Genomic DNA, 23,507 nt, shown 5'->3' with positions numbered 1-23,507 from the left:
ATTTTGATAAAATAATCTATAATTAAATTGAATATAAAAGAGTAACTTTAGTATTAGCAAATAGCAGCAAAAAATGAAATACAAAAAAAACATTAGGTGACAAAAGGGACAAAAAGGTACCTCGCCTCGTCAACACTAAAGAACCTTGGTGGTGTAACGAATGACTTCTTCTTAGCAACCTCATTCCCATCCTGAAAACACCAGATTCTCATCAAGCCAAGCGATTCAGCACCAGAGGGAACATGACAAAAAAAGTAAGATAGGTTATAAGAACATCCTTTTGATGAACCAGCCAAGAACTCAGATGGGCAGGAGTCATACCTGTAGGTGCTTGATGGAAGAGGGTCATGCTCCGCTGGATCCTTTTTGCCAGCATCGATCCACATCTTGGTCCTGGTGGATCAGCTCCTAGTGGAGGAGTCCTGCACAAAATAACAGAATGGCAGCACACTGAGTAAATATGCAGCCTAACGTTAGTATAGCGCCTAGTATAAAGGCAGCTTAAGGTCCACATCCTTAATTTCAGGGATCTGTGTTTGTCCAGTTAGCATAGCGCCTAGTATAAACACAGCTTAAGGTTTTCGGTTGTAATCATCAAAGAAATAAAGCTCTCCCTGTTTGGGCGGAGCTGTTCTTCGATGGTGGCGTCCTCAGCCACTGTCGACGATGCCATATCAGTCTGCTGGATATTAACATAGCAGTAAAAAGACTGACATACTGATCTTTGAGCTGAATTAAAATGTGCCAAATCTTTCAAAGCTGGATTGATAATGTGTTGTGGATGCTACATAGCCATTTTTTGCCCATAATAAACCTTTTTATCAAATTAAAATCCGAATACACAGTGAAGTGCTTGAAATAAGGTGTGCGAGTATTCTGGACGTGTTTGGAAAAATTCCAGAAAGCGGCTTCTTCAGCCCACGGACAAGAAGGGGAAGGCGGAGGGATGGAGGGCCTGGGGAGCAGCCATGGAACAGAGGATGCGAAGAGGGTGAGGTCTCACCAGATCCGGTCATGTAGATGAGCCACCAGCGGCAACGGAGAGGAAGAGGTGACGCGCCTTGGCCTGCAGGCAGCGGCGTCGATGGCATTGAAGATGCTCGCTTGCGCGCTGCTGAAGAAGCCCAGGCAGTAGTCCAGCGATGGCGGTGGCTGCGGCGCCATCCAAGCCGAGATTGGCGGCTAGCCCCGCTTGCGCGTCGTCGCCCGCGCCGGCCTCCTCGGAACTGCTTGCACCGGCCCCCGCTGCCTTGGCCGGCGGCTGCCGACGTAGCGCTGGATCCGGCCGCCGCCGCCGCCGGAGCTCGGAGCTCACCGGCCCGGCATCTGCCTCAACCTCGCGAGGGAAGGCATCGGGTGGAGGCAGTGTTGGGTGGAGGCGGCGTCGGGGGAAGGCGCGTCGCGAGGGGGAGGGCGTGGTGGTCGGATGGATGGGGAGGGAAAGGGCGACGCGCAGAAGGAAATAGTGGATGGGATTAGCCATGATTTCTGCGTGGGTACGCGCGGGCGGGTAGGATCGCGCGTGGTGAGAAAACAATTTCGTTTCAGGGCAGAAATATTTTTCTGGACGGTGTTTTGATGTTTGGTCAAGTACTAACATCTTCTATGTGGGTCTAAAAAAAGTATCTTGTGAAAGATGTGGGTAGGTTTGAATTGGTAACAATTGTTTTCAATTTTTTCATCCCTAGCTGGTTGAAATGGCGGCAAGCTTCTGGCATCCTTTGTGACAAGAGGGTGCCACAAAAGTTAAAAGGCAAATTCTATAGGATAGCAATTCGTCCGGCGATGTTATATGGTGCTGAATGTTGGCCTACAAAAAGGCGACATGTGCAGCAACTGAGTGTAGCAGAGATTCGGATGTTGCGGTGGTTTTGCGGGAACACAAGGAGGGATAGAGTCCGGAACGAAGTTATTCGGGATAGAGTCGGGGTGGCACCAATTGAGGAGAAACTTACCCAGCATCGGCTGAGATGGTTTGGACATGTCCAACGAAGGCCTTCTGAGGCGCCGGTGCGTAATGGGGTTCTTGAGCGGGTCGATAATGTAAAGAGGGGTAGAGGTAGACCTAAACTATCGTGAGATGAGTCGGTTAAGATAGACCTTGAGGATTGGAATATCTCTAAAGAGATAGCTTTGGATATGAGCGCTTAGAGACTAGCTATCAATGTGCCTGAACCTTGAACTTATTTCTTTCGGGTTTCATCTTTAGCCTACCCCAACTTGCTTGGAGAAAAAAGTTATGTTATTGTTTGTTGTTGTATAGTATAGATGAGGCGAGGTGGCTCAAACCAAGCGCCCGCGTCGCTCTCCTCAGGGGCGACTCGGGCAGACCCAAGCCCCCCGCGCCGCTGCACCCCTAGCCCGCGCCCCGCTCCCTCGCCGCCGCCCGAGCAGCGCGCGGAAGTCCGCCCAGCTGCTGCAATGAAGGCGGCGGCGAGGCTCTCGTCAACCTCGCGCCCGGTGACGCCGTCACTCGTCGCGCTCGCCGCCGGCGACCTCGACGTCCCGCTTCCGATTCCGGCCACCCAGCGGCAGATCTGTCGTCCCCCTGGCTTGATCTACTCCCTTGGGATTGGATCTGGGTTACAGGCTGGGGGGGTCGGCGCATCGACCTCCGGCTTCCTCACCGGCTACTATTACCGATGGTGACGTCGCCGCGTGCCGCCCACCTCCCGGGCCTGCGGCCTTCCGCCCCGGACCCGGAGCTTCCTTGTCTGGATCCGCTCCCCCCCTCTCCTAGTGAAGCTGCAGGCGATGGTGTGCGGCGGCGGCCCCGGCCGGCTCTGTTTGGTGTCAGTGGCACTAGCCCGAGCTACCACCCGCGGCTCTGCTGGTGGGCGCCATTGGGGCCTCTGCTCGGCCTCTCGGGTTGGAGCCCCTGGATCAGTGTTGGCGCCTTCCGCCTCCTCGACGTCCATGCCTGCTGTTCATGCGAGCTGCTAGCGGCTCAAACAGCAGGCTCGAAGTTCCCGCGTTGCTCTCTTTTGGGTGACTCGGACGGCGACTGTCCCCCTCCTTCCCTACCACCGCCGGTGCCCAAGGCTGGGAGTCCATGCTGCCTAGTCTTGTGCTTCAGTTGGCTTCTACCATGGTTCTGCAAGGGTCCGCTGCTGGTGCCTCTATTTCGTCGGCGCTCTCCTTGTTGATGGAGACTCCAAACCAATTGCCGGGTGGTGAAGTTCACTCTTGGCCGGCCCTCCCTCCTTTGGGGCTTCCTCCCCTCAAGAGGCGTTGGATGGCGGTGGGCGGCGCCTGGATGTGCCTGACTTGGTGTCGTTGTCAGCTCAAAGGTAGGTCGTCGTTTCCGTAGACATTCTGGTCAAGTGGTCTCTCCTTGCCTTAGCCCCCATTCTGTTGGGCGAGCCCTCCCAAATCGTAGGAGGGTGGCTCACAGGGTGGCGTAGCTGCGAGGGGTGGGTGGATGCAATTTGGCTCTTCTGAACCTGGCAAGCAAGTTGTTCGATTGCGGCTCCCATTGATGGGCGTTGGATTCTACCGTGGTTCTGCAAGTGCTCGCTGCTGGCGCCTCTACTTCGTCGATTCTCTCCTTGTTGATGGAGACTCCAAACTAATTACTGGGTGGTGAAGTTCGCTCTTGGCCGGCCCTCCCTCCTTTGGGGCTTCCTCGCCTCAAAGGGCGTTGGATGGCGGTAGGCGGCGCCCGTATGCTCCTTACTTGGTGTCGTTGTTAGCTTGAAAGGAGGTCGTCGTTTCTGGAGACATTCTGGTCAAGTTGTCTCCCCCAGCCTTAGCCCCCATTCTGTTGGGCGAACCCTCCCAATTCGTAGGATGGTGGCTCACAGGGCGGCGTAGCTGCGAGGGGTGGGTGGATGCAATTTGGCTCTTGTGAATCTGGCAAGCAAGCTGTTCGGTTGCGGCTCTCATTGACGATCGGTAGAATAGAATGCACTCTCTATGTTGTCCTCTGTTTCTCGATCTTTTCTCTCGCTGTGTGTGAGAGCTCATGTAATCTCATCCTGGAATGCCAGGATTATGTTTTGTACTGAGCTGTGTTACTTTCGATCAATGAAATGAAGTAGGTGGGGATCTCCACCCCCACCCCGAATTGTTCGAAAAAAAAATACGTGATGAGGCTGAGGAGTAATTATGCTAGGCTACCAATTTTGGTGGGTCTTTTAATTTCTGTTCACCGGAGTTGTGGCGGCGGCGTCGAGGCGTTGAATGTTATTTGAAAGCAATCGGGTGCTCTAGACTAAGAGGGGGAGTGGGTGAATTAGGCACTCTTAAAACTTTAACCTATGGCTCCAACTAGTTTGCACAAAACTTAAACTAAAACAAGCTATCTAGATGTGCAACTACGGTTCACCTTAGTGTGAAACCCTCATCCTAAAAGAGTTTTGCAACCTATAGCCAATCCTAACAAGATACTACACTAAGAAAGTAGAGGCACACAAGTTACAATATGAAATGCGGAAGCTTAAATAGAGGGATGAGAGGAAGCGAAATCTCGACACGAGGATTTATCCCGTGGTTCAGATTGCCACAAAGGCACCCCTACATCCACGTTGTTGAAGCACTCACGAAGAGTATCGTTTCCCGGCAATCAAGTCTCTTTCGTAAACACAATCACGGTCACCTTGATCCCGATCTTCACTAAGCGAGATTGCACATGAAGGAGGGGTCTCCGTCCCCCGCACAAAGTTGTCGATGCCGCTCCACACCAAGCCAGAGGGTCGTTGACTTGCCAGAGAGCCACCAATTGCTCCAAGGGGCTGGCGCACCGTAATACAAGTGTAGTTCACTCTAGAACCAGCCACAAGGATCTCAACCTTGCTTGTTCACTCACTCAAGAGCTAATCTAGCACTCGCACTTTACAAAGCTAGTGCTAAAACCTAAGGATATGATCAATAAGCTCTTGTATGGCTTGGAGGTGTTCTTGGGTGTGTGTGTGTGGGATGTCCAGCAACTCCAGCGAACTCAAAATGGCCGGGGTGAGGCTTATATATAGGCCACCAAGTCTTGTAGCCGTTGCTCCAACGGTCAGCAGAAATCATCATACCATCGGATGAACCGATGCCTCTGCATGGGGTGGCGTCGGTTCATCCGGTCACTCTCAGACCTGAAGTAGCCGTTGAGCTTCTGACGCACTGTCTGCAGCACCATCGGTTTAACCGATGACTGGGTGTCGGTTAAACCGGTCACTCACAGCACTCAACTAGCCGTTGGACCTCTTTCTCTCCTGCTGACGTCATTACACCGGTGCTATGCTCCGATGCACCACCGGTTCAACCGGTGCTGCAGGCGTGGCTCCTGCGCGCTTGATATCGTCTCTGGAACATAGTATATTGAATGCACCGATGCCTCTCTTGACACCGTCGGTTCATCCGGTGCTTCTCTTCTTTCTTCACTTGATCTCCTGAGGCGCACAGACTCGTGCCAGGGCTAGGGCGTCGGATCTTCCGACAACCATCGGATGCACCAATGCTATGGCATCGGTTTTTCCGGTGCTACTGATTTCAGTAGAACTCGTCCAGTTCAGCGTTTCTTTGAGTTCTTTCTTCGTGTTGCGCTTTGTATGGCCTTTTTACTTCATCCCTGAGATCTAGAAATGTTCACTTAACAAAAGCATTAGTCTCATTGATTGTGTTGTCATTCGATCACCGAAATCACTCGAAATGGCATAAATGGTGCCATGTTCGTTACAATCTCCCCATTTTTGGTGATTGATGACAACACAATCAAAGTAAGTATAAAATTTAAAATTTGCAAGAATTGACAAATTGAACCACTTACACTTGCTTGGATGCTTACCATCATCCAATGTTGGCTTGGCCTCCCCCTAAAACCATGATTCCCCCTTTGATCCTCCCCCTATCTTGCTACTTCTTCCTCATTAGTTGACTTGATTCACTTAGGCATTTCTCCCCCTTTGGGATATACTTCTCCTCCTTGAGAAAATACCTTGCTTTGATCCACATTTCCCCCCCTTTGGAATCAAATCACCTAAAAAGTCTTGCACCTAAAACGGTCTTTGCAAAACAATATTGCTCAAGAGAAGGTTAGTAGTCTAGGGAGTTAGTTTCATGACTTATGATCCAAAAGTATGATATCAATGAAGATATCAATAGAAAAATTTACTACGGTGGATCACAAAATCACGAAACTAGCATGACATGAGCTAACATTTTCATAAGTATGTGCACAAAATGATAATGTGAAAATCAAGTACACAACTAGAAAGTTTTAACTAGAAAGCTTAGGTCATATCATGCACGGAGGTAGCTCTAAAATAATAAGGAATTGTCAATGATATCAATTGAATGAGTTCAGAAACTTGCATACCTCCGGGGGTTCTTTGTTTACCTTGCATGTACGAAATTGAAAGTGGCTTGCAACCAATTGAAAGTCTTTGAAAGAAGAGTACTTGATACACTAAGGTTAAGCAAATGTATGAGCACATAGCCTATGAACTTAGATATGAGCATTTAAGTTCAATAGAGCATGGCTCAATATGCATGAAAGCACAATTTATCTAATCACTCTTATAGAGTTGTTTGTTCACATTGATCGTGAGAAACATTCTCTTAGAGTGTTAACTCCACGTGAGACTACAAAAGATAAACTTGCAATCATGTTAGTCTCAAAATCACAAGCCATAGGATGAACTCCCCCTAAATGTGTGCATTTAGTGTTTGAATCACCAAGCAAATGAATGCACATTGATTTTGACACAATTGGGAAGTTTACCCTATATCTTGTGTTCATGGTACACATATGAAATACATACCTCATGAGATCCATGTACCATTAAGGATAACCTTGTGTAGCTTTCTACACACTTATCAAACCATATAGGTTGCTTATGGGTTAGAATCATGGCACAAGCAACCCACCATATATCACACTAGGAGATGCAAGACATGCAAATATCCTAGCAAGAGCAATGGAGCTACATGATGCTTGAATTGAAATCTAACTACCATTACCTTATGTGGGACTTGGGCAACAAATGTTCAAGTTGTGTGCTTAGCTTGTTTTGACTTGAACTTTCACTTCAACTTGTAAGCTAAGCCTCCAAATCCCCCGAAGCAATTCTTGGGCTTCAAGTCTCCTTTGGTACCCACACCATTTGAGGCCCCTTCATATTGGTGATGATGTCCTTGGGCACCCAAATGGAGTGGTTCTAATTCCTTTCCTTCTTCCCAACCTTTTGAGCAACCACCTTGCCATTGATCTTCTTTTTGATCACATAGGAGGTGCTATTGCCTTTGTTCCTCCGGTTGGGTTTAGTGTAGATGAGAGAACTCTTGATTGTGAGCTTCTTCTTGTTCTTCTCATCCGGAAGCTTCTTTCTTAGTTGAGGACACTTGTTGGACTTGTGGTCTTCTTTGTGGCACTTGGAGCATGTCACAGTGGACCCCTTCTCAAGCTTCTTCACCATGTCTTCACGGTTATCTTGAGAAGATTGGACATTGCTCTCTATGCCTTTGCCCTTCAATCTATACAAGTCCTTCATGAGCTTTTCCACTTCTTACTTGAGCTCATCATTTTCCTTGGCAATGAGATCATCACATGATTCTACAACAACATTCTCATAGCATTTCTCATTGCAAGGGTTAGAGCAAGATTCATCAATTAAATCAATGCAAGAAGTTGAAGCATCTACCCTAGAAATTGGAATTGCACAAGGGATAGTTTGCTTCATTTCCAAAGAGTCATTAGTATCATTAATACTCTCAAATTTTAATTTGAGCTCTTCATGCTTCTTGTTAAGCAAATTGAATTTGCACATCAAATCTTCAAAATTTGTAGCAAGAGAAGCATTTAGATCATTCAGATCATTAAGATTTTTAATTTCTTTTGATTGCTTCTTAATGACTTTTTTGGTGCTCATGAACTAAGTCAAGAAGTTCATCAATTGAGGGAGAGTCGGAGTCATCATCACTTACATCGCTATCCATACCTTTGGCCATGGAGAAAGTGTTGGATGATGATCCCATGCGGGTGGTGAATTTTTTGTTTGATTCATCACTTGAACTTGTACTTGATTCTTCACCATCGCTTACCCATTCACTAAATATGTCATATGATTCATGCTTGGCCTTCTTCTCCTTCTTTTGCTTGTTCTTCTTGAACTTCTTCTCAACCTTCATGAGTTGATGGGGAGGCCATCTTTGAGGAAGACCATATACCCCATTGAATTGATTTTCTTCAAGCATTTGTTTATCCTCTTCACTTGCTTGTTGTGGCAGAACCGCCCGACATAAGCCAGCTTAAGTGCGCTAACCATCGTTGCAAAGGCAATTAGGTTTAACTCGCACAGCAGACGGAGTACATCGGAGGTCTGTCGGGTAAATTACCGATAAAACCACGCAAACCTGGATCGAACAAAGCAGCATAACTCACGCGAAGGCGAGTCCAGAGATTACAACACGACACTAAAAATTACAACACATAGAGTTTAACGATCTGCATTAATACAAACCAAGTTCAACATTTAACAAAGTGCTTTGTACAACAACATAAAAGAAGTTCACCAGAGTCCTTTATTTTAGTGGAAAGTAAACACGAGAACTAACGACGATACGGATGTCTCGAGAAAGCCCGATACAAGACATCACTCGTTCTTGTCATCGTTGGCCGGGGACGCATCCCACTCGACGGACCAACCAAGCGGAAAAGTGCAAGGCCAGCAGCAACATCTATTTATCACAAAATAGCACTATTTTTAAGGAGTAATTCACAGAGTTAGGTACACAAATATAAAAATAATAAAACTTGGACAGTGGTGTTCAATTAGTATTGTAAGTATACAGAAAAAGTTTCATACACATATCTATATCATAACATCCAGAAATAAAAAGTAGATTATTCTACTAGATTTAGCCAAGACTACGGTTTCATCTAGTTACAAGTGTCAACTGGTGCTCAAATTTTTACAAAAAGCTAAACATGGCATGAAGTAGCTACTAGACAAAAATCATCTATAGAAATTGAGTAGAACTCCTAGAATAATTATAGCCTATAAAACCTAATCTTTTTCGTAGATTAAAATACAGACAGAAAATAAATATGTGCATGTAACAAAAGTTGTAGATCTTGTTGCAAGGATTCCAAAACATTTGGATTTGCATTTTTATGATTTTTCTACGAATTTATAGGCATTTTCAAAGTTTGCTGTTTTTGAAAACAAAAGAAAAGGAAAAGGAAAACTTGCATCTAGGCCCCTGGACTTCTATCTCCTTCTCACCATGGGTCCCTGGCTGGTTTGAGAAACAGAGGAGGGGCGGGCGGCCGGAATCCGGCGTGGGGGCTCACCGGAGGCGTGGGAGAAGTGGGGGAAAAGCTCCACGGCGCCGAGAGGAACTCAGGGGTGGGCTCGGTTGGGGCTAGGGATGGCCGTAGCGGCGGCTCCGCGAAGAGCAGCGGCCGGCGGCGGCAGTTTGCGGCTGCGGCGGTGGTCCGGTGGTCGGGGGCGGCGATGAGCGGGTCGAGGAGCACCAGTGGGAAGCATGGAAGCTAGCTACGGGGTTTGCTGGGCGCGAGGGAGGGCGGAAGGGTGAGCTCCGCGGTGACCTAGAGAGGGGTGGCGCTAATGGTGGCGGCGGCGACTCTGGACGCCGTGAGGGGGCGCGGCCGGGCGCTCAGAGCAGGGAGGAGAGGGGAGGGGAGGTAGGGGGGCATGCTTGCAAAGCAATGGGAGGGAGGAGAGCAGGACAGAGAGTGGGGCGCGAGAAGGCCGGCTCGGTACGGCTCTGTCGTGGCGGCTCGGCGTCGAACCTCGGCGTGCGCGCACGGAAACAGCGCCGCGTGGTGAGGCCAAGAAGCTACGGGAGAGGATGGGGACGGGGCGTGGCGAGAGAGCGGCGCGTGGCCGGCGGCCTTGACCCGGCGGCGACCACGGCCCGGCACAGAACAGAGGAGGGAGGGAGAGAGAGAAAAGAGAGAGTAGAGAGAGAGACTAAATTGATTCAAATTCAAATTTTCCTCAATAATTTCTTTTGAAACAAGAAAAACTCCGAATACGAAAGTTGTAAAGAATTTAAAAACCTACAAATTTTATTTCAGGAAAAAGTTTCATCGAGCAAAGGTTTGAAAGTTATTTTAAATTTTCGAAAACTATAATTCAAATAACTTATCATTTCATGTAATTTTTGTCACTTTTACCCTTAAGGTTCAACTAGACATTGATTAATCTTTTCATGGTGAACATGTCTATTCTTTTTCATATGCCTAAATGCATTGGTGTGAAAGTTATTTGAGGTTCCTGACCTAAGCACATATACACACATACACATGCTCACACATGTTATTTTCCAAAAAGAAATGCATCAATTGACTTTCTCTTGTTTATTAAGCATGAAACCACATGTATTAGTTCTTGCTTAGCATCTTAGAACTCTGAGATGTCACAGCCTACCCCCCTTAAAAAGAATCTCGTCCCGAGATTCGAGTAACTAGGCTAAGTGTGGAAGGTGTGTGTACCTTGCAAAGAGGCTAGAAAACCACGGTAATGTTCATTTAGATAGGTTTCGGTCTCCCAAGTGGCTTCTTCTTCAGTGTGATGACTCCACTGGATTTTGTACATTTTAACTACTTTTCTTCTTGTTACCCTTTCTTTTCGATCAAGAACTTTGATAGGATATTCCACATAGGAAAGGTCCGGTTCCACTCGTATATCCTCTTGTTCGACAATCTCCGTGGGAACTCGGACACATTTCTTAAGCTGAGAAACATGGAAGATGTCGTGTATGGCGGATAGTTGCGGAGGAAGTCTCAATCTATAGGCCACGGGTCCACAAGCTTCGATGATTTCATAGGGACCAACATACCGGGGAGCTAGTTTTCCTTTCACTCCAAATCTTTGTACACCCCTGGTTGGGGAAACCCGAAGGTATACATGATTTCCAACTTCGAATTGCAAGGGATCTCTTCTTTTGTCGAAATAGCTCTTTTGCCTAGATTGTGCCGCTTTAAGATTTGCTTGGATTACCCTCACTTTTTCTTCTGCCTCAGTTACAAGATCAGGTCCAAATACTACTCGTTCTCCGACTTGCGACCAGCTCAAAGGAGTACGACACCTTCGACCATATAGGGCCTCAAAGGGTGCCATTTTCAAACTTTCTTGATAGCTATTGTTGTACGAGAATTCTGCTAGAGATAAACACTTATCCCAACTCTTGTCAAAGTGAATGACACAAGCCCTCAACATGTCTTCTAAAATTTGGTTTACTCTCTCTGTTTGTCCATCGGTTTGAGGATGATAAGCTGAGCTTCGAATCAGTTTGGTACCAAGAGAAGCTTGCAATTGTTCCCAAAAGCGTGCTGTGAATTGGGTACCACGATCAGAAATGATCGTTTTAGGTACGCCATGTAGGCACACAATGCGATCGAGATAAATCTCGGCATATCTCTTGGTATTATAGGTGGTGTGCATTGGGATGAAATGGGCCGTCTTTGTAAGTCTATCCACGATAACCCAAATGGAGTCGTGCTTCTGGGATGTGTTTGGCAATCCAACAATGAAATCCATACTTATGTCTTCCCATTTCCACGATGGGATAGATAAAGGTTGAAGAGGGCCGGCTACTTTCAAGTGGCTGGCTTTTACTCTCCGACAGGTATCACATTCAGAAACATATTTAGCAATCTCCCTTTTCATCCTAGTCCACCAGAAGTTTTGTCTAAGATCTTGATACATTTTGTTACTGCCTGGATGAATGGAGAACTTGGAAAGGTGTGCCTCATCGAGGATTTGCTTTCGGAGATCATGATTCTTTGGAACGACTATGCGGCTCTCGAACCATAGAATTCCATGGTGATCTTGGCGGAAACACTTATATTTTTCTTCCCCTTGGGAGAGCTTCTGCTTGATGATCTTAATACCTTCATCATGTAGTTGCGCCATGATAATTTGATCGTGGAGGGTTGGTTCAATGGAAATGTGGTTTAAAGTGCCTTGGGGAATCATTTCCAAATTTAGTCTTCTCATTTCAGAACACAGTGTCTGGTCATAAGATTCCACAGCTAGGCAATTACAATGAGTTTTGCGGCTTAATGCATCCGCGACTACATTGGCCTTGCCCGGATGGTAATGCACCTCGAGATCGTAGTCTTTGATTAATTCCAACCATCTTCTTTGTCTCATATTTAGATCGGCTTGTGTGAAGATATATTTGAGACTCTTATGGTCTGTGTAGATATTGCAATGAGTGCCCATCAGATAGTGTCTCCAAATCTTTAGAGCATAAATGACGGCTGCTAACTCGAGGTCATGAGTAGGATAGTTCTGCTCATGTGGCCAAAGAGATCGTGAAGCATAGGCAATGACTCTATTGTCTTGCATGAGCACACAACCAAGACCCGTACCCGACGCGTCACAATACACGTCAAAGGGCTTGGCATTATCAGGTTGAGCTAGGACAGGGGCCTTAGTCAGCAACTCCCTTAGAGTGTGGAAAGCTTTCTCACATCTCTCATCCCAGACAAATTTGATTCCTTTCTTCAACAGTCCGGTCATAGGCTTAGCAATTTTTGAGAAGTCCGGAATGAATCGACGATAATATCCTGCGAGACCAAGAAAACTACGAATCTGATGAACGGAAGCAGGAGATTTCCAGTCCATCACTTCTTGCACCTTACTAGGATCAACAGCTATGCCTTCACTAGATATAGTGTGACCCAAAAATTTCACCCTGTCTAACCAAAATTCACACTTGGAAAACTTAGCATATAACTGATGATCTCTAAGACGTTGAAGAACGATGCGCAAGTGTTTGGCATGGTCCTCCTCATTCTTGGAATAAACAAGGATGTCGTCAATGAAAACCACGACAAACTTGTCGAGATCAGGCATGAACACCGAATTCATAAGGTACATGAAATAAGCAGGTGCATTTGTGAGGCCAAAGGACATGACTAAATATTCATATAGTCCATATCTTGTAGAGAAGGCAGTTTTAGGAATATCACAGGGTCGGATTTTGATCTGATGATATCCAGATCGAAGATCCAACTTTGAAAACACCCTAGCTCCAGCCAACTGATCAAATAAAACATCAATGCGAGGGAGAGGATATTTATTTTTGATTGTCACCGCATTGAGAGGCCGGTAGTCCACACACAACCTCAAACTATCATCCTTTTTCTTCACAAATAGGGCCGGACAACCCCAAGGTGATGCACTAGGGCGAATGAAACCTTTGTCAAGAAGTTCTTGAAGTTGAATCTTTAATTCGGCCAATTCCTTAGGTGGCATTCTATAGGACCTCTTTGAAATAGGTGCAGTACCAGGCATTCAATAACAAACTTTATGTCCCTATCCGGTGGCATTCCTGGCAAGTCATCCGGAAAAACATCGGCAAACTCGCATACCACTGGGATTTCTTCTAATCTGGATCCGCTCATGGCATATGCACAAGAATTGATGCACCCTTGGGAGGGTAAATAAAGAGTAGTGGCTCCTTGGGTTGGAGAGTTTATTTCAACGGCTCGGGAAGGAATGTCTAGGGTTAATCCATGTCGAGTCATCCAATCCATTCCCAAAATAACATCCAGACCTTCCAGTCCTAAGATGACAAGATCACTGTTGATGATTTTACTACCCAGCTTGATTGGCACAAGCCGTATCATTTGATTAGATGCAACTTTACCACCGGGTGTTGATATCATGTATGATCCCTTCGTATGACAGAAATCAAATCCCATTTTTGCACCAAATTTTGCACTAATGAAACTATGTGATGCACCGGTATCAAATAATATCACTGCAGGCTTGTGATGGATAGAAAATGTACCCGTCATTACTGGCGCTCCTTCCGGCAGTTCTGCAAGAGTGGTGAAGTTGACCCGACCTTGCTTGACCTGAATAGTCTGCCTTCTTCCCTTGTTCTGGTTGCTTTGAGTAGAGCCTTGACCCTGGTTTTGTTTCTTAGGCTGTGGACACTCTCGGGCAAAATGAGTTGAACTCCCACAGTTGAAGCAACGATTTTTATCGCCTAGACGGGCTGGTGGTGGGGCAAATGGTCTAGGACCAGTTAGCTGAGGAACAGGAGGTCGCATCACACCCTGTTGCTGCGGCGGCCTAAAAACCCAACGCCCTGGCTGAGGGGCCTTCTGAGGAATTGTAGGAGAAACATTCTGCACGAAACGATACCTCGGTGACTGAGCACTCGAGGGTCTAGGTGGAGCCTTCCGCTTCTTCTCAGCACGATGAGCCACAATGCAATCCTCTTGGGTAATTGCCAGATTAACCAACTCATTGTATGTATCGACTTTAATGGGGTTCAGACGTTCTTTGAGTTTGGCATTGAGTCCTCTGCGGAAGCGGTCACGCTTCTTAGCATCTGTGTCAGCATGATAGCCCGCGTACTGACAAAGACCATTAAAAGCTTGGGCATATTGGATAACCGTACGAGTCCCTTGAGTAAGAGCCAGGAACTCATTCAGTTTCCTTTCCATAAGACCCTCTGGAATATGGTGACCCCTAAATGCATCCTTGAATTCATTCCAAGTGACAATGTGATCGGCCGGAAGCATGCCATGGTAGTTGTCCCACCAAAGACGCGCAGAACCGCGAAGCTGTTGCGCGGCAAATCGAACTTTATTTTCCTCCGAACATGGCACCAGAAGTAGTGCAAACTTGGACTCGATTGTGTGAATCCAAGCATCCGCGTCCAGTGGTTCTTCTGTCCTGTTGAACAGAGGAGGCTGGGTTGCAAAGAAATCCTGATAACCAGCAGCTTGATGTTGATGGGCGTGGTGTCCACCTCGTTGCTGCCCTTGGACAAGTTGGCGAAGCAACTCAGTCTGGGCGGCCAGGACTTCCGCAATGCCTGGTGGTGGGGGTGGCGGCTGCTGCGATCCGCTACCACTCGCGTTCACGAAACCCTCCGGGTTGCCACGCGTTGATCCCACCATCTGGAACATGCAAAAACTCTTTGGTGAGCAAGTAATATACAATGCCCCAAAATACAAAAGAGTAAATGCAAAAAAAATGTATTCTACTCAAGCACTTCGGCAGACAGATCAGAGTCTAGATAGACCTTAATCGTGACAAAAAAATAACACGTGCTCAGGTGCAAACCTCAGTATTTCCCCACTACCACATGTACTTTTATCGATTTCCAGTTTAAGATTATGATGCATGCACGTCCTATTCGTCTTCACAAAACAAACAACTGCCAAATAGCTTTGTACTTACGATGTTAGCGCCGGTAGCATAGCACAAAATTACGTCTCTCCCTATATATGTCTAGCCGGATTCTAACCGTTCTTAACTTAACATAATCGCGGTTCGTGTACCTGCAAAAGATGCATAGCATGTATATATATGAATATCCACGACTGGACCCTTCGTGCCAGCACTCACGAACGGCCCCCATGTGTCCTACGCCACATGGGTAACGCATATGCAGTTGCCCACATATTCACCCATACATTGCCATTTACTATAGAAACGGCAGCCATACAATTTTCCGCCATATGGCCAACGTTAACATACGCTACTCAGTGGCGTATTCACAAGTTCCTTTACTCCCAATATAATCGACCGAGGTCGGTATATTGGTAGCAGCTCAAGTAGGCCACTGCTTGAGCACAGCGTTCGGTTCGCATCACCGACGGGAAGGTCAGTCTCCCTCAGCTGACTGAGTATACTTTACTTCCAATATAGTCAACTGATAGTTGGTATATTGGCAGCACCTCAAGTAGACCATTGCTTGAGGGCAACGTTCGGCTTGCATCACCGACGGGAAGGTCAGACTCCCTCAGCTGACTGAGGATCCTTACCTCCTTACCTTAGCGTAGGTGCGTCGTTACAGAATTCAAGGGTTGATTGTGCACAAAATAAGGTCTGACAGAAGGTAAAGTGCTGGAAGTCAGGTACATACAGACATAAGTTAGATAGCCACCTAGTAACTTCCCATAATTTCCCTAGGGCTTTACGAACTAGGCACCATCCTTAACGAACCAACGTATTTTGCAAACGCAATTGTTATGGCCAAAATTTAATGAAAATCCTTCAAAAACTCGTCACAACCTCTGGTGCACGCTTTGTTCGGCTCTGATACCAGCTGTGGCAGAACCGCCCGACATAAGCCGGCTTAAGTGCGCTAACCATCATTGCAAAGGCAATTAGGTTTAACTCGCACAGCAGACGGAGTACATCGGAGGTCTGTCGGGTAAATTACCGATAAAACCACGCAAACCTGGATCGAACAAAGCAGCATAACTCACGCGAAGGCGAGTCCAGAGATTACAACACGACACCAAAAATTACAACACATAGAGTTTAACGATCTGCAGTAATACAAACCAAGTTCAACATTTAACAAAGTGCTTTGTACAACAACATAAAAGAAGTTCACCAGAGTCCTTTATTTTAGTGGAAAGTAAACACGAGAACTAACGACGATACGGATGTCTCGAGAAAGCCCGATACAAGACATCACTCATTCTTGTCATCGTTGGCCGGGGACGCATCCCACTCGACGGACCAACCAGGCGGAAAAGTGCAAGGCCAGGTCAAACTGGCAATCATGTCCTCAAAAGTACCTCCTGAAACAAAATGAGCCACAAGCAAGGCTGAGTATTCTAATACTCAGCAAGGCTGACCCGACTGAGGGTATACTTAGTCCTTTAACTAGACATGTAAGGCTTTTGGCTTGAGGGGTTTGTTTTGCCGAAAAGCAGTAAAGAGTAGATCCTTAATTGTAGGTTATAGTTTTTAGGTTCTAGTTTAATTGACCATTCTAGGTGAGCATCTATCCAAAAGCATACATGGTGAAAACAATTATCTTTTATCATCCAATCAATCATATTCATCATCCTCATCTTTCACTTCTTACTCTATGTGACAGAAGGGTTAAGCAGTCTCAATAACCGGTGAGAAACGGACGATTCGAATCGAATTTGTTAACCTGGCCAGGCAGACCTAAACACACGTCACGTGGATACTCACAGAGTCACACGTGCAACTTTTCCCTTCAATTCCTGCTTCACGGAACAGGCCCACCGCCCTCAAGTACAGCAGTACGACGACTCTGTACTCGTCATTAGCTAGATGTGAACGAGTTCAAGATGGTGGGGAGTATATTCCGGCTGCGGTTCAATCCAGTACTTAAGCTTACCGATTACCATATTCTCGGCATGTGATTAGTACGTTCAAACTCTTAACCACCACTACCACACACTGCGGCCTTATCACTTTTCACTAAACAGACGGGGCATCCCGAGTATCACGACCCCGCCCGTAGACCTTATAGTTGTAGTAGGTAGTAAAAATCCAACTCCTATAATTCTCGCGAGTGACAGGAAATCACTCGACTTCTACCGAACCATTAGCATAGCCAACTATCGTCCTACACATACTAGTATTCAAGCATAGGTACCTAGGATCATGCAACTAAGGTTCCAGTCAACTCCTGTAACTTAAATGCACAAGTAGATAGGAACAATAATAAGTTGCATAATTTAAAATAGAGGGACATGCTCCGGGGCTTGCCTTCCTGGGCGCAACTGGATCTGGGCTCTTCCGAAATCGGGTTCGGGTCTTCAGTAACTTCAGTTAGATTCACCTGAGCTTCACGCTGCTCACTCTCGGACCCGGGCACCAGCTCGTAAGTTCCGTCAGCAAGAGTAGTAGTATCTATATGAGATGCACATGAGTAAGTCGTTGTGATGGCAGTAATTAATGAATTATTTCATAATAAAGGCGTAAACCAACAAGACTCAAAACAGCAATAAACACTGTCATGTTTCTTCCATTGGGCAATCGTGTATAGAGTAGAAAATAATATTAGTTAGTGCATAAGTTCCAAGTGGAGTTTTCGTTATATACCAAAACATACAAAAGTGGCTTTCTTTAACAAAAATAACGATATCATGCTTTGTCTAAAACTATAGTTACACACAGTTTCTAAGTCTCAAATTTTTGCAGAGGAGTCTACATATGATCCTCAACACACTTTAAATTTATCAGAATTTTTCTAGACGTAAATCAGGAGTAATAAAATTGACAAATCCTACTCACATATAACAAGACTAATTAGTACAGATAGTTGCAAAGTGTTTTTGGCTCTCAAAATTTATATTCTAGCTTATCTTCTGAAGACTAAGCCACAGTAAAATTTTCAGATTTTTCCAGCAGCAACATCTATTTATCACAAAATAGCACTATTTTTAAGGATTAATTCACAGAGTTAGCTGCACAAATATAAAAATAATTAAACTTGGACAGTGGTGTTCAATTAGTATTGTAAGTATACAGAAAAAGTTTCATACACATATCTATATCATAACATCCAGAAATAAAAAGTAGATTATTCTACTAGATTTAGCCAAGACTATGGTTTCATCTAGTTACAAGTGTCAACTGGTGCTCAAATTTTTACACAAAGATAAACATGGCATGAAGTAGCTACTATACCAAAATCATCTATAGAAATTGAGTAGAACTCCTAGAATAATTATAGCCTATAAAACCTAATCTTTTTCGTAGATTAAAATACAGACAGAAAATAAATATGTGCATGTAACAAAAGTTGTAGATCTTGTTGCAAGGATTCCAAAACATTTGGATTTGCATTTTTATGATTTTTCTACAAATTTATAGGCATTTTCAAAATTTGCTGTTTTTGAAAACAAAAGAAAAGAAAAAGGAAAACTTGCATCTAGGCCCCTGGACTTCTATCTCCTTCTCACCGTGGGTCCCTGGCTGGTTTGAGAAACAGAGGAGGGGCGGGCGGCCGGAATCCGGCGTGGGGGCTCACCGGTGGCGTGGGAGAAGTGGGGGAAAAGCTCCACGGCGCCGAGAGGAACTCAGGGGTGGGCTCGGTTGGGGCTAGGGATGGCCGGAGCGGCGGCTCCGCGAAGAGCAGCGGCCGGCGGCGGCGGTTTGCGGCGGCGGCGGTGGTCCGGTGGTCGGGGGCGGCGATGAGCGGGTCGAGGAGCACCAGTGGGAAGCAAGGAAGCTAGCTACGGGGTTTGCTGGGCGCGAGGGAGGGCGGAAGGGTGAGCTCCGCAGCGACCTAGAGAGGGGCGGCGCTAATGGTGGCGGCGGCGACTCTGGACGCCGTGAGGGGGCGCGGCCAGGCGCTCAGAGCAGGGAGGAGAGGGGAGGGGAGGTAGGGGGGCATGCTTGCAAAGCAATGGGAGGGAGGAGAGCAGGACAGAGAGTGGGGCGCGAGAAGGCCGGCTCGGCACGGCTCTGTCGTGGCGGCTCGGCGTCAAACCTCGGCGTGCGCGCACGGAAACAGCGCCGCGTGGTGAGGCCAAGAAGCTACGGGAGAGGCTGGGGACGGGGCGCAGCGAGAGAGCGACGCGTGGCCGGCGGCCTTGACCCGGCGGCGACCACGGCCCGGCACAGAACAGAGGAGGGAGGGAGAGAGAGAAAAGAGAGAGTAGAGAGAGAGACTAAATTGATTCAAATTCAAATTTTCCTCAAAAATTTCTTTTGAAACAAGAAAAACTCCGAATACGAAAGTTGTAAAGAATTTAAAAACCTACAAATTTTATTTCAGGAAAAAGTTTCATCGAGCAAAGGTTTGAAAGTTATTTTAAATTTTTGAAAACTATAATTCAAATAACTTATCATTTCATGTAATTTTTGTCACTTTTACCCTTAAGGTTCAACTAGACATTGATTAATCTTTTCATGGTGAACATGTCTATTCTTTTTCATATGCCTAAATGCATTGGTGTGAAAGTTATTTGAGGTTCCTGACCTAAGCACATATACACACATACACATGCTCACACATGTTATTTTCCAAAAAGAAATGCATCAATTGACTTTCTCTTGTTTATTAAGCATGAAACCACATGTATTAGTTCTTGCTTAGCATCTTAGAACTCTGATATGTCACACTTGTAGAGGTTGGGGTTCATTGGCTCTTTTTCATCATTTGAGGAGCTTCTTACATCCTCTTCTTCCTCATCACTTGAGCTATCTTTGATGACCATCTTCTTCAACTTCTTGAGTTGCTTGCATGCAAGTGCGCTATGTGTTGGTGAAGAAGATGGCGTCTTTGTCTAGATGTCATTGCGTAGCTCATGGGCAATCACCTTGTTGAGGACTTGATTTGGTGTCATCGTATCGAGCTCTTTCTCATATAGAATTGTGGTCACCAAATCATAGTCCGGCTTTCGGAGTGAGTGAAGGATCTTGCGAATGAATTTCAAGTCTTCAATTTGCTTCGCACCTAAGGAATTAATCTCATTCACAAGAGTGTTCAAGCGTGAGTATATTGATTCGGCATTCTCATCATCAAGTTGCTTAAAGCTATTAAGCTTATCAATGAGAACATGATATCTTTCGTTGGCAACATCCTCCGTGCCCTCATGGTTCTCAATGATAGTCTTCCATAGCTCTTTAGCATTTTCACAAGAATAAACACGATTGAACACATTGTTACTTAGAGAAGACAAGATTATGCATTTAGCGGTGACATCATGTTGCTTCTCTTGTTGATCATTATTTTTTACACCTTCACTCACAACTCTCCAAACGTTTAGTCCCGTTGCTTGGAGATGGGCTTGCATCAAAACCTTCCAACATTGGAAGCCCGTGCCGTCGAACCGTGGAGCGGGTCTAAAAGGATCCATTCTTTCCCCCTAAGAGCTAACTCACTAGGCGGTGAAGACTACCGATCTAATGAGCCGGTAAACACAAATTTGTCAATGGAATTGGCTTTTTTTGTGAGAGAAGTGAGTCCCGGCTCTGATACCAGTTGAAAGCGATCGGGTGCTCTAGCCTAAGAGGGGGAAGGGGTGAATTAGGCACTCTTAAAATCTTAACCTATGGCTCCAACTAGTTTGCACAAAACTTAAACTAAAACAAGCTATCTAGATGTGCAACTACGGTTCACCTTAGTATGAAACCCTCATCCCAAAAGAGTTTTGCAACCTATAGCCAATCCTAGCAAGATACTACACTAAGAAAGTAAATGCACACATGTTGCAATATGAAATGCGGAAGCTTAAATAGAGGGATGAGATGAAGCGAACTCTCGACATGAGGATTTATCCCGTGGTTCGGATTGCCACAAAGGCGCCCCTACGTCTACGTTGTTGAAGCACTCACGAAGAGTATCGCTTCCCGGCAATCAAGTCTCTTCCGTGAACACAATCACGGTCACCTTGATCCCGATCTTCACTAAGGGAGATTGACCATGAAGGAGGGGTCTCCGTCCCCCGCACAAAGTTGTCGACGCCGCTCCACACCAAACCGGAGGGTCGTTGACTTGCCGGCGAGCCACCAATTGCTCCAAGGGGCCGGCGCACCATAATACAAGTGTGGTTCACTCTAGAACCAGCCACAAGGATCTCAACCTTGCTTGTTTACTCACTCAAGAGCTAATCTAGCACTCACACTTTACAAAGCTAGTGCTAAAACCTAAGGATATGATCAATAAACTCTTGTATGGCTTGGTGGTGTTCTTGGGTGTGTGTGGGATGTCCAGCAACTCCAGCGAACTCAAAATGGCCGGGGTGAGGCTTATATATAGGCCACCAAGTCTTGTAGCCGTTGCTCCAATGGTCAGCAGAAATTATCATACCATCGGATGAACCGATGCCTCTGCATGGGGTGGCGTCGGTTCATCCGGTCACTCTCAGACCTGAAGTAGCCGTTGAGATTCTAACGCACTGTCTGCAGCACCATCGGTTTAACCGATGACTGGGTGTCGGTTAATCCGGTCACTCACAGCACTCAACTAGCCGATGGACCTCTTTCTCTCCTGCTGACATCATTACATCGGTGTTATGTTCCGTTGCACCACCGGTTCAACCGGTGCTGAAGGTGTGGCTCCTGCGCGCTTGACATCGTCTCTGGAATATAGTATATTGAATGCACCGTTGGCTCTCTTGACACCGTCGGTTCATTCGGTGCTTCACTTCTTTCTTCACTTGATCTCCAGAGGCGCACAGACTCGTGCTAGAGCCAGGGCGTCGGATCTTCCGACAACCATCGGATGCACCGATGCTATGGCATCGGTTCTTCCGGTGCTACTGATTTCAGTAGAACTCGTCCAGTTTAGCATTTCTTTGAGTTCTTTCTTCGTGTTTTTCTTTGTATGGCCTTTTTATTTCATCCCTGTGATATAGAAATGTTCACTTAATAAATGCATTAGTCCCATTGATTGCATTGTCATTCGATCACCAAAATCACTCGAAATGGCATAAATGGTGCCATGTTCGTTACATTATTCAACACGCTGGTAGTAGAATAGCAGTTACCAAAATCTGTTTACGAGAGTTTTTTAAATGTTTTACTAGAATATGACCCTTGTATGTGATTGTGATAATTTCTATAAATAGTTACTAGAATCTGTGCCCCCTGTAACCTGGTGAAATAGACGTAATTCCAAAAAAATAGTAGTAAATTATATGGTTAATTTACAACATACTATATAAGTCAATTACTGTAACACAACAACTAGTGACGTAAATTTCATACTACAATTTATGAGAATACACGAATTATATTAATGGATCCAGAGAATACTAAGAAGAGTGATTTATAGCCATGGTGTTACGATCATACACTGATGCTCTACAGCATATATAATCCTTCATTCAATTATTGTTGGAATTCCTATGTCATTCTGACAGATCATACACTGATGCTCCTAATCCAGTATTCAAGCAGTGAAAACCACATCATCCTATTATATTCCTTGTATGCCATTTAATTTCAATAATATCTTATGTAAACGATTTACTACAATATGATATATTGACGATAGAGCAATGTTACTGAAGACCTTGAAATCTGAATTTTAAAGCATGGAGGTAGAATCGATTCAGATGATATGGCTACTATAAGAACTGCAGTTCCTCATAGCTAAACAGATCAATGGAAAAATGCTGAAAAGAATAGACGTACAGTGAGGGAAAAAATCATGATGCAGAGAGGAATCAGCTCCTAATCTAAATGAATCGCTTGAAGCCAAATGGGTACTAAAAATTTAATTTGCAGCTGCTCACCTCAGTAACCTGTAGCAGGCTGGCCGCTGGGCTGGATGGGGATTATCAATCTAAAATACATCACGGAGGCTCAATTGATTGGAACTATAGTAAAGAAAAAATATTTAATTAATCGGCAGCTTTACCTCAGTGAGAAGCTCTTGTGCGGCGCACAGGATGGCAGAGAAACGGGATCAGGATCACAGCCTGATGCTGATCCGGTGCCGATCCAGGGGGAACCGGATCCGCCGACTTTAAGTCAGCGAGACACTGTGGCTGACGTGTGGGCCACGCTCACGTGGAGCCCACACGTCAGTGGCCCGAGTCCGGCTGACTTAAGTCAGCGGAGACTCATCCATGGGGAAGGTGCCCGGAGATCAGGATGTTGAGGGAGGCAGGCTGCCGCTGGTTGGTCGGGAGGAGGGCCGCTGCTTTATCACCATGGTCTGCTGCCGAGATCCGACGTCATTGGCAATCGGATCTGCATCTCCGACGGCACGCCAGGATGACGAGCTCCAGACGAGGCGAAGCCTACCGATGGAGAAGGCGGATAAGTTCCTCTAGGGAATGTCTCATGCGG

At 46.0% G+C, this 23,507-nt stretch overlaps 1 long non-coding RNA gene across 41 annotated transcripts in view; it reads right to left on the bottom strand.

Annotated features, from left to right (window-relative positions):
- LOC120670269 overlaps positions 1-23,088 on the bottom strand; it is a 28,418-nt gene extending 5,330 nt beyond the window's left edge. For 13 of the 41 annotated variants that reach the window (XR_005673132.1, XR_005673144.1, XR_005673152.1 and 10 more), the window contains exons 1-3: positions 1,004-1,462; positions 322-679; positions 121-191 (exon numbers count right to left, since the gene is read on the bottom strand). This is a non-coding gene — a long non-coding RNA (uncharacterized LOC120670269). Of the gene's footprint in view, positions 1-120; positions 192-321; positions 683-1,003; positions 1,466-22,948; positions 22,999-23,073 lie in introns of those variants that run through there. The other 28 variants (XR_005673166.1, XR_005673162.1, XR_005673169.1 and 25 more) reach the window with 9 other exon arrangements.
- Positions 23,089-23,507: the final 419 nt, after the last annotated feature.

Source organism: Panicum virgatum, chromosome 4N (genome assembly GCF_016808335.1).
Source record: "Panicum virgatum strain AP13 chromosome 4N, P.virgatum_v5, whole genome shotgun sequence".
Lineage (NCBI taxonomy): Eukaryota > Viridiplantae > Streptophyta > Magnoliopsida > Poales > Poaceae > Panicum > Panicum virgatum.
The sequence above is the reverse complement of the archived record's forward strand: the minus strand, read 5'-3'. Positions and strand labels throughout refer to the sequence as shown.